The 15793-nt window shown below is 41.7% G+C and overlaps 1 long non-coding RNA gene across 2 annotated transcripts in view; it reads left to right on the top strand.

Annotated features, from left to right (window-relative positions):
- The window catches only part of LOC122234010, a 64322-nt gene extending 48708 nt beyond the window's left edge, over positions 1–15614 (top strand). For both annotated transcript variants that reach the window (XR_006211691.1, XR_006211690.1), the window contains exon 3: positions 15277–15614. This is a non-coding gene — a long non-coding RNA (uncharacterized LOC122234010). The remainder of the gene's footprint in view (positions 1–15276) is intronic.
- Positions 15615–15793: the final 179 nt, after the last annotated feature.

Genomic DNA, 15793 nt, shown 5'->3' on the forward strand with positions numbered 1-15793 from the left:
ATTGCATTGAATGTATAGATAGCTTTGGGTAGTATTGACATTTTAACAATATTTATTCTTCCAACCCATGAGCACGGAATGTTTTTCCATTTCTTTATATCTTCATCAATTTCCTTCCTAAGCTTTCTATAGTTTTCACCATACAGATCTTTTACGTTTTTGGTTAGGTTAATTCCTAGGTATTTTATGCTTCTTGGTGCAATTGTGAATGAGATCAGTTTCTTTATTTGTCTTTCTGTTGCTTCATTATTAGTGTATAAGAATGCAACTGATTTCTGTACATTGCTTTTGTATCCTGTGACTTTGCTGAATTCATGTATCAGTACTAGCAGACTTTTGGTGGAGTCTGTTGGGTTTTCCACGTATAATATCATGTCATCTGCAAAAAGTGAAAGCTTGACTTCATCTTTGCCAATTTTGATGCCTTTGATTTCCTTTTGTTGTCTGATTGCTGATGCTAGCACTTCCAACACTATGTTAAACAGCAGCGGTGAGAGTGGACATCCCTGTTGTGTTCCTGACCTGAGGAGGAAAGCTCTCTGTTTTTACCCATTGAGGATGATATTAGTTGTGGGATTTTCATAAATGGCTTTTATGATGTTTAAGTACATTCCTTCTATCCTGACTTTCTTGAGGGTTTTTATTAAGAGAGGATGCTGAATTCTGTCAAATGCTTTTTCTGCATCGATTGACAGGATCATATGGTTCTTTTCTTTTATTAATGTGATGTATCACATTGATTGATTTGCGAATGTTGAACCAGCCCTGCAGCCCAGGAATGAATCCCACTTGATCATGATGAATAATTCTTTTTATATGCTGTTGAATTCGATTTGCTAGTATCTTATTGAGAATTTTTGCATCCATATTCATCAGGGATATTGGCCTGTAGTTCTCTTTTTGCTGGGTCTCTGTCTGGTTTAGGAGTCAACGTAATGCTGGTTCTTGGAATGAATCTGTAAGTTTTCCTTCCCTTCCTATTTTTTGGAACAGCTTGAGAAGGATAGGTATTATCTCTGCTTTAAATGTCTGGTAGAATTCTCCTGGGAAGCCATCTGGTCCTGGACTCTTATTTGTTGGGAGATTTTTGATAACTGATTCAATTTCTTCACCAGTTATGGGTCTGTTCAAGTTTTCTATTTCTTCCTGTTTGAGTTTGGAAGTGTGTGGGTGCTTAGGAATTTGTCCATTTCTTCCAGGTTGTCTAGTTTGTTGGCATATAATGTTTCATAGTATTCCCTGATAATTGCTTGTATTTCTGAGGGATTGGTTATAATAATTCCATTTTCATTCATGATTTTATCCATTTGGGTCATCTCCCTTTTCTTTTTGAGAAACCTGGCTAGAGGTTTATTAATTTTGTTTATTTTTTCAAAAAAACAACTCTTGGTTTCATTGATCTGCTCTACAGTTTTATTTAGATTCTATATTGTGTATTTCTGCTCTGCTCTTTATTATTTCTCTCCTTCTGCTGGGTTTGGGTGTCTTTGCTGTTCTGCTTCTATTTCCTTTAAGGTGCGCCATTAGATTTTGTGTTTGGGATATTTCTTGTTTCTTGAGATAGGCCTGGATTGCAATGTATTTTCCTCTCAGGACTGCCTTCGCTGCATCCCAAAGTGTTTGGATTGTTGTATTTTCATTTTCATTTGTTTCCATAGATTTTTAAATTTCTTCTCTAATTGCCTGGTTGACCCATCCATTCTTTAGTAGGGTGTTCTTTAACCTCCATGCTTTTGGAGGTTTTCCAAACTTTTTCCTGTAGTTGATTTCAAGCTTCATAGCATTGTGGTCTGAAAGTATGCATGGTATGATTTCAATTCTTGTATACTTATGAAGGGCTGTTTTGTGACCCAGTATGTGATCTATCTTGGAGAATGTTCCATGTGCACTCGAGAAGAAAGTATATTCTGTTGCTTTGGGATGCAGAGTTCTAAATATATCTGTCAAGTCCATCTGATCCAATGTATCATTCAGGGCCCTTGTTTCTTAATTGACTGTGTGTCTAGATGATGTATTCATTGTTGTAAGTGGGGTATTAAAGTCCCCTGCAATGACCATATTCTTATCAATAAGGTTGCTTATGTTTGTGATTGTTTTATATATTTGGGGGCTCCCATATTTGGTGCGTAGACATTTATAATTGTTAGCTCTTCCTGATGGATAGACCCTGTAATGATTATATAATGCCCTTCTTCATCTCTTGTTACATCTTTAATTTAAAGTCTAGTTTGTCTGATATAAGTATGGCTACTCTAGCTTCCTTTTGACTTCCATTAGCATGATCGATAGTTCTCCATCCCCTCACTTTGAATCTGAAGGTGTCCTCAGGTCTAAAATGAGTCTCTTGTAGACAGCAAAGAGATGGGTCTTGTTTTTTTATCCATTCTGATACCCTATGTCTTTTGGTTAGAGCATTTAGTCCATTTACATTCAGTGTTGTTATAGAAAGATACGGGTTTAGAGTCATTGTGATGTCTGTAGGTTTCATGCTTGTAGTGATGTCTCTGGTACTTTGTGGTCCTTGTAACATTTCACTCACAGAATCCCCCTTAGGATCTCTTGTAGGGCTGGTTTAGTGGTGATGAATTCCTTCAGTTTCTGTTTGTTTGGGAAGACCTTTATGTCTCCTTCTATTCTGAATGACAGACTTGCTGGATAAAGGATTCTCGACTGCATGGTTTTTCTGTTCATCACATTGAAGATTTCCTGCCATTCCTTTCTGGCCTGCCAAGTTTCAGAAGATAGGTCTGCCACTAGTCTTATCGGTCTCCTTTTATATGTTACAGCGTGTTTATCCCTAGCTGCTTTCAGAATTTTCTCTTTATCCTTGTATTTCGCCAGTTTCACAAGGATATGTCATGCAGAAGATCGATTCAAGTTACGTCTGAAGGGAGTTCTTGTGCCTCTTGGCTTTCGATGCCTTTTTCCTTCCCCAGGTCAGGGAAGTTCTCATTTATGATTTGTTCAAGTACACCTTCAGCCCCTTTCTCTCTCTTCTTCTTCTGGAATTCCTATGATACGGATGTTGTTCCATTTGATTACATCACTTAGGTCTCTAATTCTCCCCTCATACTCCTGGATATTTTTTCTCTCTCTTTTTCTCAGCTTCCTATTTTTCCATAATTTTATCTTCTAATTCACCTATCTCTCTTCTGCCCCTTCAATCCGAGCTGTGGTCGCCTCCATTTTATTTTGCAACTTATTTATAGCATTTTTTTAGCTCCTCCTGACTGTTTCTTAGTCCCTTGATCTCTGTAGCAATAGATTCTCTGCTGTCCTGTATACTTTTTTCAAGCCCAGTGATTAATTTTATGACTATTATTCTAAATGCTTGTTGCGTTATATTGCTTAAATTGTTTTTGATCAATTCGTAAGCTGTTGCTACTTCCTGGAGTTTCTTTTGAGGAGAGTTCTTCTGTTTTGTCATTTTGAATAGTCTCTGGGGTGGCATGCAACTGGAGGGCTCTTCCCCTGTGCTGTCTGGAGTAACTTGTGTTGGTGGCGGGGCCACAGTCGGACCAGATGTCTGTCCCCAGCCCACTGCTAGGGCCACAGTCAGACTGGTGTGTACCTTATCTTCCCCTCTCCCAGGGGCAGGACTCACTGTGGAGTGGTGTGGCCCCTGTCTGGGCTAATTGCACACTGCCAGGCTTGTGGTGCTGCTTTGATGGGATCTGGCGTATTAGCCAGGGTGGATCTGCAAGGTGCACAGGGGCAGGAGGGGCAGGCTCAGCTGGCTTTGCTGTCGGTGGTCCCCTGTGGAAGGGACCCTGCAGCACAGGGAGGGAGGGAGGCAGACAGATCCATCATAGGGATGGATCCAGAGAAGCACAGCATTGGGTGTTTGTGCGGTGGAAGCAAGTTCGGTGCTGGAAACTGGTTCCCTTTGGGATTTTGGCTGGGGGATGGGAGAGGGAGATGGCACTGGCCAGCGCCTTTGTTCCCCACTGAGCTGAGTTCTGTCTTCTGGACCTCAACACCTCTCCCTCCCGGTGTCCTCACGCTCTCCTGCTCTCCGAGCAGGGCTGTTGACTTATAACATTGCAGATGTTAAGTTCCGCTGGCTGTCAGAACTCATGCAGTCTGGCCCCTCTGCTTTTGCAAGCCAGACTCAGGTATTCCGCCTTGCCGGGAGGGCTCCCCCTCCACCTCTCCGGCTCCCTCCCGCCAGTCCGTGTAGCACACACCGCCTCTTCCCCCTTCCTACCCTCTTACATGGGCCCTTGTCTACGCTTGGCTCTGGAGAGTCCATTCTGCTAGTCTTCTGGCGTTTTTCTGGGTTATTTAGGCAGATATGGGTGGAATCTAAGTGATTAGCACGATGAGGTGAGCCCAGCGTCCTCCTACGCCGCCATCTTCCCGGATTATCTCTATCCCCTTACTTTCAATCTGAAGGGGTCTTTAGGTCTAAAGTGGGTCTCTTGTAAACAGCATATGGATGGATCTTGTTTTCTTATCCATTCTGTTACCCTATGTCTTTTGATTGGAGCATTGAGTCCATTGACGTTTAGAGTGAGTACTGAAAGATACGAATTTATTGCCATTATGGTGCTTGTAGAGTTGGAGTTTCTGGTGGTGTTCTCTGGTCCTTTCTGAGCTTTGTTGCTTTTGGTATTCATTTATTTATTTATTTATTTATTTATTTATTTATTTATTTATTCATTCATTCATTCATTCATTCATCTTTTCTCCCCTGAGAGAGTTTCCCTTAAAATTTTTTGCAGGGCTGGTTTAGTGTTCACAAACTCCTTTAATTTTTGTTTGTCTGGGAAACTTTTTATCTCTCCTTCTATTTTGAATGACAGTCTTGCTGGATAAAGAATTATTGGCTGCATGCTTTTCTGATTCAGCACATTGCATATATCCTGCCACTCCTTTCTGTCCTGCCAAGTTTCTGTGGATAGGTCTGCTGCAAACCTGATCTGTCTTCCCTTGTGGGTTAAAGACTTTTTTTCCCTTGCTGCTTTCGTGATTCTCTCCTTGGCTGAGTATTTTGTGAATTTGACTTTGATATGCCTTGTTGATGGTTGGTTTTTGTTGAATCTAATGGGAGTCCTCTGTGCTTCCTGGATTTTGATGTCTGTGTCTTTCCTCAGGTTAGGAAAGTTTTACACTATGATTTGCTCACATAACCCTTCTACCCCCATTTCTCTCTCTTCCACTTCTGGGTCCCATATGATTCTGATGTTGTTCCTTTTTAACGAGTCACTGATCTCTAATTCTTAAGTCGTGCTCTTTTGCCTTAATCTTCTTCTTTTTTTCTGCTTCATTATTCTCCATAAGTTTGTCCTCTGTATCACTGATTCTCTGTTCTGCCTCCTCCATCCCTGCCGCCATGACATCCATCCGTGATTGCAGCTCAGTTATAGCATCTTTTATTTCATCCTCACTAGTTTTTACTTTTTTTATCTCCACAGAAAGGGATTCTAATCTATTTTTGACTCCAGCTAGTATTCTTATTATCGTGATTCTAAATTCTGGTTCAGACATCTTGCTTGTATCTGTTTTGGTTAAATCCCTGGCTGTCATTTCTTCGTGCTCTGTCTTGTGGGGTGAATTCCTTCATTTCATCATTTTGAAGGGAGAAAAGGAATTAATGATGTAGAAAAATTAAAATTAAAAAATATTTAAATTAAAAAATAAAAACACACACACACAAAATCGAATCAATGATGCTAGATCCTAGGTGTGTTTTGGTCTGGGTGTTGAAAGTGGCTTGATAGATTAGAGAAGAAAGGGGGGAAAAAAAAGAAAAAAAAGGAAATCATTTGAAAATTTGAAAAAATTAATACACTGAAGTATACTAAAATGAAATGATGGAAGTAAAATAGAATTTGAAAAAATTTACACAAAAGTAAAAACTGCAGTAAAAAATTTAAAGAAAATATTTTTAATAAAAATTGATAATATAAATGAATTTTTCTCTTTCTGTATTCAAGAAAAAGAAAAGAAGTGAAAAAGAGGAAAAAAAAGAAAGAAAATTGAGTAGATGGACCTGCTAACAGATTGAAATACGACTGAAATTACTTCATTTTTTACCCTTGAAGTCAGACTATGAAGCTTTGTAGTCCATAAACTTAGCAGGTGGTGAGAATTGTGTTCTTGAAGAGCGAGGTTAGTTCAGTTGGGCGGAGCTTAGTGTAATGGCTCCATTCTCCACTAGATGGTGCTGCTAACATACTGGGGTGGATTGTTGTGGCGCTCCTAGGTGCGGATGCGCCTGCACAGGAGATGTGAAAATGGCATCACCCAGCTACCCAGTCTCTGGTATTGGAACTCTCTTTTCCCCCATCAGCAATCATGCATCCGTCCTTCGTCTTCAGCTTTCATCCACTCCCTGCTTTTACACTCTCCATGACCAAGCCCCAGGTAGTACCTCTCTCCTGAGTTTTGTCTCAGATGCAGCTGTTTTCCCTGGCCCCTTACTTCTGAGGGACTGCAGCTTTGACCCTTTCTGCCCCTCTGCAGGAGGGTCTCACCGAGCAGTGGCCGAATGCTGGCTGCACCCAGGAATGTTTGCAGGACCATGCTGCTGCCGATGCCCAAAGACTGTGGCCAGGTGCCAGCCCGTCCGAGAAAAAGTTTGTGAGATAGTGTAGCAGCAGCATTTTCAGGAAGTATGGAAAATCACAACACACATTTGACACCAGACTTCACCCTTAATGACCTTGTTCCAGCACCAGCGAATGTGGCCCTTCTCTAGGGTCTGCTGGGACCAGGTGGCTTCAACAGTCTCTACCAAATGTCCTTCCAGCAGTGGAGACGCTTTTCCCCATGTGGCTTGAGAACCTCCTGGACCCCACTCTGCTCCTGGGGATTCGCCCTTCCCACCAGAGCACCGCCAGGTATTGAGCTGTAGAGTTGCAGACTCTGCGCTCCCCTTGTTTACAGTCTTAATAGAATTTAAACTTTCTCCTTTCTCCCTTTGTAGTTTAGTCACTGCGGCTGTTTCCAATTTTCCACTTTCTCTCCAGCTGCTTTTGGGGAGGGGTGCTTTTCCTGTATTCTTCCCTGCCCCATCTCTGTCCTCTCTCTACCAGCAAAACCAGCTCCCTGCCCTCTGCAGCTTCTCTGTCCCCAAGTTCATCTCTCCGCACTGTGTACCTGCTGAGTTCTGTGGTTCAGGTTGTGCAGATTGTTGTGTTAATCCTCAGATCAATTTTCTAGGTGTGCAGGATGGTTTAGTGTTGGTCTGGCTGTATTTCATGGACGCGAGACACGCAAAAAACTTCCATGCTGTTCCGCCATCTTGGCTCCCTCCCCATAACACGGGATGTTTTAAGCCACTAAGTTTTGGGGCACCCGGGTGTCTCGCTCGCTTAAGTGTTCAACTTTGACTCAGGTCATGATCCATGGATTGTGACTTCAAGCCCTGCATTGGGTTTTCTGCTGTCAGCACCGAGCCCCCTTCAGATCCTCTGTCCCCTTCTCTCTCTCTGCCCCTCCCTGCTCACATGTGCTCTCTCTCTCTCAAAAATAAATAAACATTAAAAAAAAAAGACACTAAGTTTTGCTCCACCATTCCAGAAGACCTCCCCCCACCCCCTGCCAAGCTACTAAATTTGGGGGTAGTTCTTTATATAACAATAGATAACGAATACAGGCACCTTGTGAGGTCAGATGACCCGTGTCTCATCCTAACTCCGCCATGTACCAGCTGTGTGGTTTTGTGCAAGTTATTCTACCTATGCAAGTCACGTTCTCTTCTGTAAAATAGAGATAGTAGTAATAATGTGGTTGTTACGGGGACTAAATGAGTAAACCCAGCGCTTCCATGTAGTCGAGTTATACTAATATTACTAATCAATATTAGTGATAGCAATAAAGCTTAGCTATGTTACTGAGCTTTCACAGCTCTGCTAACCTTAGATGCTGGGATTTTTGGTGCCTCAGTTTCTTCATCAGAGAAGCCTAAAGAATTCTATGCCCCTTGCAGAAATGATATAGAGAGAAACATAAAATACTGAGAAATCTCTGAAGCAAGTGGCAATTTAACTACTAAATATAAAGAACTGTTTCCACTTCCCTTATTTTGGTTTTTATTGTAAAGAATGATTTCCTGTCACAGAGAAGTCAAGTAACAGAATTCATGGTCTCAGATTCAGAATATCAAAAAATATTGGAGTTGATGGAATAGAATTTGTTTTCACAGTTTCCTTTACACAAAGGCATCCAACGACTGTCTGCGGCCGATTATTTTGTGTGTGGAAATGCCAGGGCACTACGCAGGTGGCAGTTTATCCCAGAGATGAAACCCAAAGATGAAGAGCATGTGGGTGATCAGTGCTGCTTCAAAGGTTTCTGCCTTCTGAGGCTAAAGCCCGTGGTGTCAAAGGTTTGATGGGATTTGCTCATTAATTCCAAGCTCGGATGTTCAGCTATCTTGTTTTCATTTCTTCTCAGGGATGCTGTTTTTCTCCCACTAGGAGCCGTGGGGCTTGGGTGGTGTGGGAGGTGTTGGATTTGTAGATTTCCCACCTGCCTCACCTCCCTTTTTTTTTTAAAGTTTGTTTGTCTGTTTGTTTATATGGAGAGAGAGGGTATGTGTGTGTGTGAGCAGGGAAGGAGGAGAGAGAGAGGGAGAGAGAGAATCCCAAGCAGGCTCTGCATTGTCAGCTCAGAGCCTGATGTGGGGATTGAGCTCACAAACCATGAGATCATGACCTGAGCCCAAACCAAGAGTCGAATGCGTAACTGCCTGAGCCACCCAGGCATCGCTCGCCTCCCTGTTCATACCACTGCATCCCAAGGCCACTGCCCAGCCCCGGATTTCCTACCTGTCTCCTGCCACACTGTGACTTTCTGGCAGTCGCCAGGGGCTCAGGCTGTCTGCCCCTCTTCTCCACTCATTCACTCGGCTGAGCTGCTTGCTTCCTGAGCCTGGCTGCGGAGTTGAGGTCGCTTCCTGAGCTTCCCTCACTTTCATTGACATCCTTGGGGCACCTGGGTGGCTCAGTCGGTTAAGCGTCCCACCTCAGCTCAGGTCATGATCTCATGGTTCATGGCTCTGTGCTGACATTAGAGCCTGGAGCCTGCTTTGCATTCTGTGTCTCCCTCTTTCTGCGTCTCCCCAGCTCATGCTCTGTCACTCTCTGTCTCTCAAAAATAAAAATAAACATTAAGAAAAACACACTAAAGTTAAGCTGAACAAAAGCCCTTTGTGTTAAGGGTGACACCACTCCTTGCTGAGAGAACAAAGGGCAGCAGAAAGAGTAGATGGGAAGTGTGGTAGCCAGACAGACTTCACACAAAAAAATACCAGGCTCCCTGAGTAGAGCCTGCCATCACCATGAGACTGGGGTGTGCTGGGGTCATCCCCTTCCACCTTGTTTCCCATTCCCACCCTGTCCCTGAGGATGGTCGGGTGAAATGGCCAGACTCCTCGCAGTTATAAAACAACAATACCTTTTGGCTTCCAGAATCACCATCCCCTGTCACTCGGTGAAATAAACTAGTTAAAATAATTACTACCAACAGCAGCGAAAGAGGTTATTTTCTTGCTATAAACCGAAAAGTGACAAGAAGAAAAACAGAAGGCTTTGGTGTGACTTTGTGCAGCCCCTAAATCCCCCTTTCCCCTAGAAGTGAAACAAAGGGAGGAAGAAGTGATGTAGGGGACTCAGAAAACTTAGAGAATTCTCCCCAGAAGCCCCTGATTTAGATAGAAGCTGATAAAGTTGGGGCAGGGAGCTTAGAGAAAAGTCGAGGAAATCTCTTCCAAGAGTAGAGGTTCCCGCCTATGATCTCAGTATCATCGTGGAGCCAGGAAAACCCCCCGGGTGTCATCATCTGCCAGGATTTGATGCTAAATCAGGGGGTTGAGTTGAAACCTAAGGGTACCACCCCTGTGAGAAGAAGGGGTACCTCAATCTGGATGTTAACAATCTTAGAAGAAAAGGTAGGTCTAGTTCTATACCAAAGACTGCAGGAAATTTCCCAAGTTCTTACCAAGTTCCTGCCCTCAGGCTATAAGAAAATGGGTGGATCGCAATCCTCAGGCCTGAAAATGTTGCTGGAAGGGAAGAAGGTCCCAGATAAGGTTCAGAAGTTGTCACTGAGAATCCACCTTCTTTTTTTTTTTTTTCTTCTGTAAATTAATTTATTTTACATTCTTTTTATCCCTGAAAATGATTACGTTCATGTTTATGACATGCTTAACATGGGTGTAAGCCAATCTCTGGAGACCTTAACAGTAATGAGACTTCTATATATTGAGTCACTGCTATAAGTGTGACTACTAAAGCTAGGCTTATAATACTATGTATTGATTGCATTTATTTTATTGAGTTTCATTTATATAGTTTTCACCATTCATTCATATTAAAATGAATGTCTGTTTCAACTTTCCTTTTCATTCTTTCTGCCTCAGAAATGTCTGCTCACTTCACTATTCCTCATCTTTCTAAATAAGACCTATAACAAAACACATTTTCACCCATTTCACTATATTCACTTACATTTATCTCTAATATATTTCAGTACCACTTCACTAAGTCTCATGTGTTTAAAAAAAAGTTTCTTTTTTCAAATGTTTGTTTGTTTGTTTATTTAGAGCACAAGCAGGGGAAGGGCAGAGAGAGAGAGGGTGAGAGAGACCCCTAAGCAGGCTCCATGCTCTCAGGGCAGAGCCTGACACAGGGCTGGATCTCAACACGGGGTTCGATCTCTCTAACCTTGAGATCATGACCTGAGTGGAAATCACGAGTCAGAGAGAAGCTTAACCATTTGGGCCACCCAGGCAGCCCTGAGAATTCATCTTCTATCAAAGCAAAAGGAAGAACTGGGTAGAGCTGTCCCTAGAGCCTAAGCAAGAAGAAAAGAAGCAACATGGTAACTAAGTAAGCATTCTGCAGGTGAATAAAATGAAGGGAAGATTTAAATGAGTATAGCAGGTGTAAAACAGATGAGAGACTGCAAGAAAAAAAACCCAGACAAGAAAACACCAAGGGATGTAGGAAAGGTTCCCTGCAATTGCTTTGAGCTACAGAGGAAATTAATAAGAACATGGATTCAATAAGACAAGAGGAAAAAAAACAAAACAAAAACCTCATTTCAGTGATGAAATTTAACAAACCAAAAAATGAATGGGAGGTCAAGAAAAGAAAGACTAATGCAACACTCATTTCCAGTTGATCATGGAATAAATTCTACAAACTTATCAGGAAAAGAAAGTATAAATGTCCTTTGAGGATAAAGGCTGTGTGAGACCATTTAAAACTTGCTCAAACTTGGCACTTATAAGCCCTCTTAAAAATAAATTCTTAAAACCATGGTAAAAAATTACTTAAGTGGAGAAACAATGGTAAAAGGACTCTAGATGAATCAACTTAGGTATGATGACACCAAGGAATAAGTTGCTTTCTATTGACATGGGAAACTGTGGGTAGAGGGGGTCTTTGGCACTAAAACTCAATTTCAGTTCAGTTTGAGATACCTGTGAGACATCCCAATGGAGACATTGAGTAGGCAGTATTATATAAGAGACTAGATGTTGAAAGAGAGGTTTGGGATAAAGATACACATTTGGGAATCACAGATGTAGAGATGACATTTAAGGCTTGAGATGGGGTGAGATCATTCAAGGAATGAATGTAGAGAATGGGGTCAAGGAATGAGCCTTGGCTTACCCCAATATTAAGAATCATGGAGAAAGGAGAAACAAGCAAATAAGGAGAAGACAGCTCAGTGATGTAGGAAGTAAACTAGAAGAGAGTGAGATCTGGAAAGCCAATGAAAGGGTAGGTATCCGTGAGAAGTAGGTGAGTAGCTGTGTCAAATGCTGCTTGTTGAAAGATTAAAGTAAAATGAGACTTGAGAATGGTCCTTTGCCTTTCTCATGGGTGACTTGGCAAGAGCTGTTTCAGTGAAGTTGTATAGTTCAGAGCCTGATTGGAGGGGGGCTTTAAAAACAATTTTCAAGAACTTTTGCTATGAATGGGACAAAGAAAAGGGGGGTGGTAGTTGGCTAGGATGATGGGTCAAGATAATGTTTTCTAAACATGGAACTGGATGTAGTGAATAAAGGGGAAGAGGGGATGATTTCTAATTATATTAGGGCAATTGACTGGCTGGCTCTAGCCTAAGTAGTGAGCTCTGGGTTGGTGAAGTAAATTGAGATTCATCAACATATTTAAGATTACCTGTAAATTATTTAATAATTAGGCAGAGGTATTGGATTCTACAAAGAAGCCTAAGGAAGAATGACCATAGGAGGAAAAGGAGGAGAATGACCATAGGAGGAGATCATGTTGGCACCAAAGTCATGAGAAGAGAATGTTTCAAGAAGGAAAATCACCTGGTTAAATAATGCCAGGAATTCAGTAAAGATAAGGGCAAAAAATTCTAGGTTAGATGTAGCAACAAAAGGAGGTTATTTGGGGTCTTTCAATGAGAGACTCAGGGGTGTAATGAAGGAGAAACACATTTTTCATGAGTTGAAAACTTACTGGGAGATGATGAAGTGGAAACCTTGAGGACACAACTCTTTTAACAAATCTGGAACAACTCTTTTAAGAAAGGAGGTAGGAGAGAGATAGGGCAATTATTGGAAGAAGATACAGGTTTCAGAAACTGAGTTTCAAGATAGTGGGGACATGCATGCCTGAATGTTGAAGGAGAGTTTCTCAGGGGGGAGGGGGAGAAGCTCCTCTGTGTCTTTGGGATGAAATTGAGGAGAGGGAGACACAGAAAGGAGAGTGATAAATACAGGAGATAGGGAGAGAAGGAGAAGGAGAAGAGGAAAGAGAAGTTGGGGGTGGGGGAGAGTGAGAGACAGAGACAGAGAGAATTGATGGAATCAGTTTCCCTGAGAAGGCAGAAAAACCTGGGACACAGAGAACAGAAGGGACTGGTCTTAGACACCTATTCTATTATGACAGGAAGGATAAGAGAGTAGGATAGATACAGATAAATCAGTGGTGAGTGGCAGAATTCTGAAGGAGTTCTCTTTCATGACTTTTATTTCCTTTGTGAAGGAGGAGGTTAGGTCATCTCCTGATAATGCATGAAAGGACAATAGGGTAGGAAATATGAGAGTGGAAGAAGTTTAAAATAGCCTCTGGGAAATAAAAAGAGACTTGTTATTTGGAAACACAGAAAAGGGAGTGTGAAGAAGAATGGAAGAAAGTTATTTATTCCCCTTTCTCCTTTGTCTACTGAACCCAAGAAATGGACCTCTTTTCTTTTTAACATGTTGAGTGTTCAAAATGGATGTCCAAGGAGAATGTGGGTAAGTTGGGCTTGAATTCCTCTGGGTATCTTAAAGGTCATTTTCAACCAACTCCTCTTGTCCCGTCTGGTCTCATCTTTGCAGCCAGTTTTTTCTCGAGCCTATCTTAATTCCTTAGCTTGGAAATATGAGGGGATATTGATCTAACTCCAACAAGCACTGTGGAAACATTGGGATCAGGACCCTGGAATTTGGGTTGAGGCCAAGAAGATGTTCAGTGAAGCAAGTAGACATGTAGGAGGCTCTGTTTTTCATCTTCTACAGCAAGGCCACAAGCTTTGGTCCATGGGCAATATCCAGCCTTTTTCTGTAATACAGTTTCATTGCAACATGGCCATGTCTCCATTTGCTTTTTAGCTACAACGTCAGAGTGGAGTGGTTGTGACAGAGACCTTCCGGACCACAAACTGAAAATATATGCTATCTGGTCCTTCTACAGAAAATATTTGTCAATCTTTGTCCTGGAGGAAAGATGGGAAGGTTTCTGAGGAAGTATAACCTGGAGAAAAATCTCAACTCTGAGTCTGTTTCCTTTTCTGCAAAATAAGGACACCATTCATTAAATCATTCTTTCATTTAACAAACATTTATTGATTGCTTTACTATGTGCGAGAAGCTGGGAGTGCAGATCAATAAGATCCAGTCTTGTCCTTTCAAAGCCCAGAGCAGAGATAGATGGGTAAACAAATAGTTGGGATAGCTAGAGATAAATGCTGTGTGTGTGCCACAGGGAAGTTTCTCACCTAGCCTGGATGGGGCTGGGAAGGCTTCACAGAAAAATAAAAGAGGAGGGACTCATCAGCGTGTAGGATTGCTGTGGTATGAAACCAGTCAGGGATTATTGCAGCATGAGTAAAGATCAATGAGAGTCAAGGAGGGGACTTCTAGGAGCACCAAGTTAGAGTGGGGAAGTGATGGGAGATCGAGACAGAGCAGTGAGAGGTGGAAGGAGAATCAGGAAAGTGGCAGGAATGTTATTGGGACACATAGGAAACCTTCCATCACCCTGCTCTTGACACAGCTCCCTACCTGACCGTTGCCCTTCCTGTGGAGCTCAGATGTGGTTTCCCAACTGTCTAAACAGAGCACTGTGGCCAGCCACTATCACTCAGTTGGAGTTTGTCCCTGAGATGAAACCTACTGCGGATCTTATGGTACACACGAGCAATCTGTTAACCACAAAACGTACCCAAGATGTAATCTGGTGTTAATGACATTAAAATGTAATAATAGGATAATATGTGTATTTCAACCCAGATATCAGAATTTGGAATATATTTTGGTAATGTAAACCTAACACAAAACATAACCCATTTGTAATAGATTCATTATACTCTTCTCGAATTGAATCTGAGAAGCATAATCATTCCTGAAAATCATGCATATGTGTGATTTAGCTGAACAGATGGGTTTCTAAAGTGCATGGGAGTTTGAGTGGATTTAGAAATGAGGCCAATGGTTTCTTTTTTATGTTTAAAATTTTTAGGAAATATTTCAAACATTCAGAAAAGTGAATAGTATAACACCCATGTAGCCACTACCTAGATTTTAAAGATGCCAAGATCTTGCCATAGCTTCAGAGTTTAGTAAAAAGAATGAAAACTTTACAGATACCCTTCATACCCATTTTGTGCTTCTTTCCCATCTCCTCTTGCTTCCCAGAAGTTGCCAGTCTCTGGAAGTTAGTGTGTTTTTATCATCTGTGTTTTTATATTTTGACTATGTTTGTATCAATAAACATGAAACAGAATTGTTTCATGTGTTTTCAAACATTACATAAATGGTAGGCAACGCAAAACTGTTCTGCAGCCTCCCTTTATTATGTTTTTGAAACGCATCCATGTTGGTTCATGTGTTCATTCATTTTACAGCCAGTCTTCTTTCTGTTCTTTGAAACCGGCCCAAATTGTTGAAAACAGAAAGCTCATACATCTGACAGCTTCTCAATGACAGCTATGAAATAACTTGGTCTCAAGTGTCTTCTCTTTTTTCCCTTTCTTCTCCTTGGTCTCCCCACCCCCCTCCTTTTCCTCTCCTCTTCTATTAAGGGTTTGGAATATAAGAAGAAACAGCAAAAGGAGAACCTTGCAAGGAGAGTCTGAATTTAGCACCCCATCTTCCAGAAAAGAACAGACATTGTTCAGGAGCAACTAACATCTGTCAGATGTCGGCTGAGTGCGAGAGCTTGTGCTAAGTGTTTTACATTAGTTTGGTAATCCTCACTGTGACCCTTGCAGGTGTTGCTTGCCGAAGGCCGTGTAGCCAGTGGGTGGATATTCTAACCCAGGTACTCCAAAGTCAGAGCTGTTGTGCCTAACAGTTCAAGACGAGAAGCCATATTGATCCCAAGGAGGGACAGTGCTAGGTGAGCTGTTAACAGTAAAGAGTCCCCCAGGGCTAGTGCTTTAACAACTTTTGGTATTGATTCCACTTCTAAATTAAGTATCATAATTGTTGTTAATTAACAATAATAAAGCAGGTACTTAAGAATCCACAGGGTTGAATGTTACTTTAGTTTTCTTCTCTAAGAAAACACAAGTGGGGGAGGGGCACAAGTGGGGGAGG

This window comes from Panthera tigris, chromosome E2 (assembly GCF_018350195.1).
Source record: "Panthera tigris isolate Pti1 chromosome E2, P.tigris_Pti1_mat1.1, whole genome shotgun sequence".
In the NCBI taxonomy this organism is placed as follows: domain Eukaryota; kingdom Metazoa; phylum Chordata; class Mammalia; order Carnivora; family Felidae; genus Panthera; species Panthera tigris.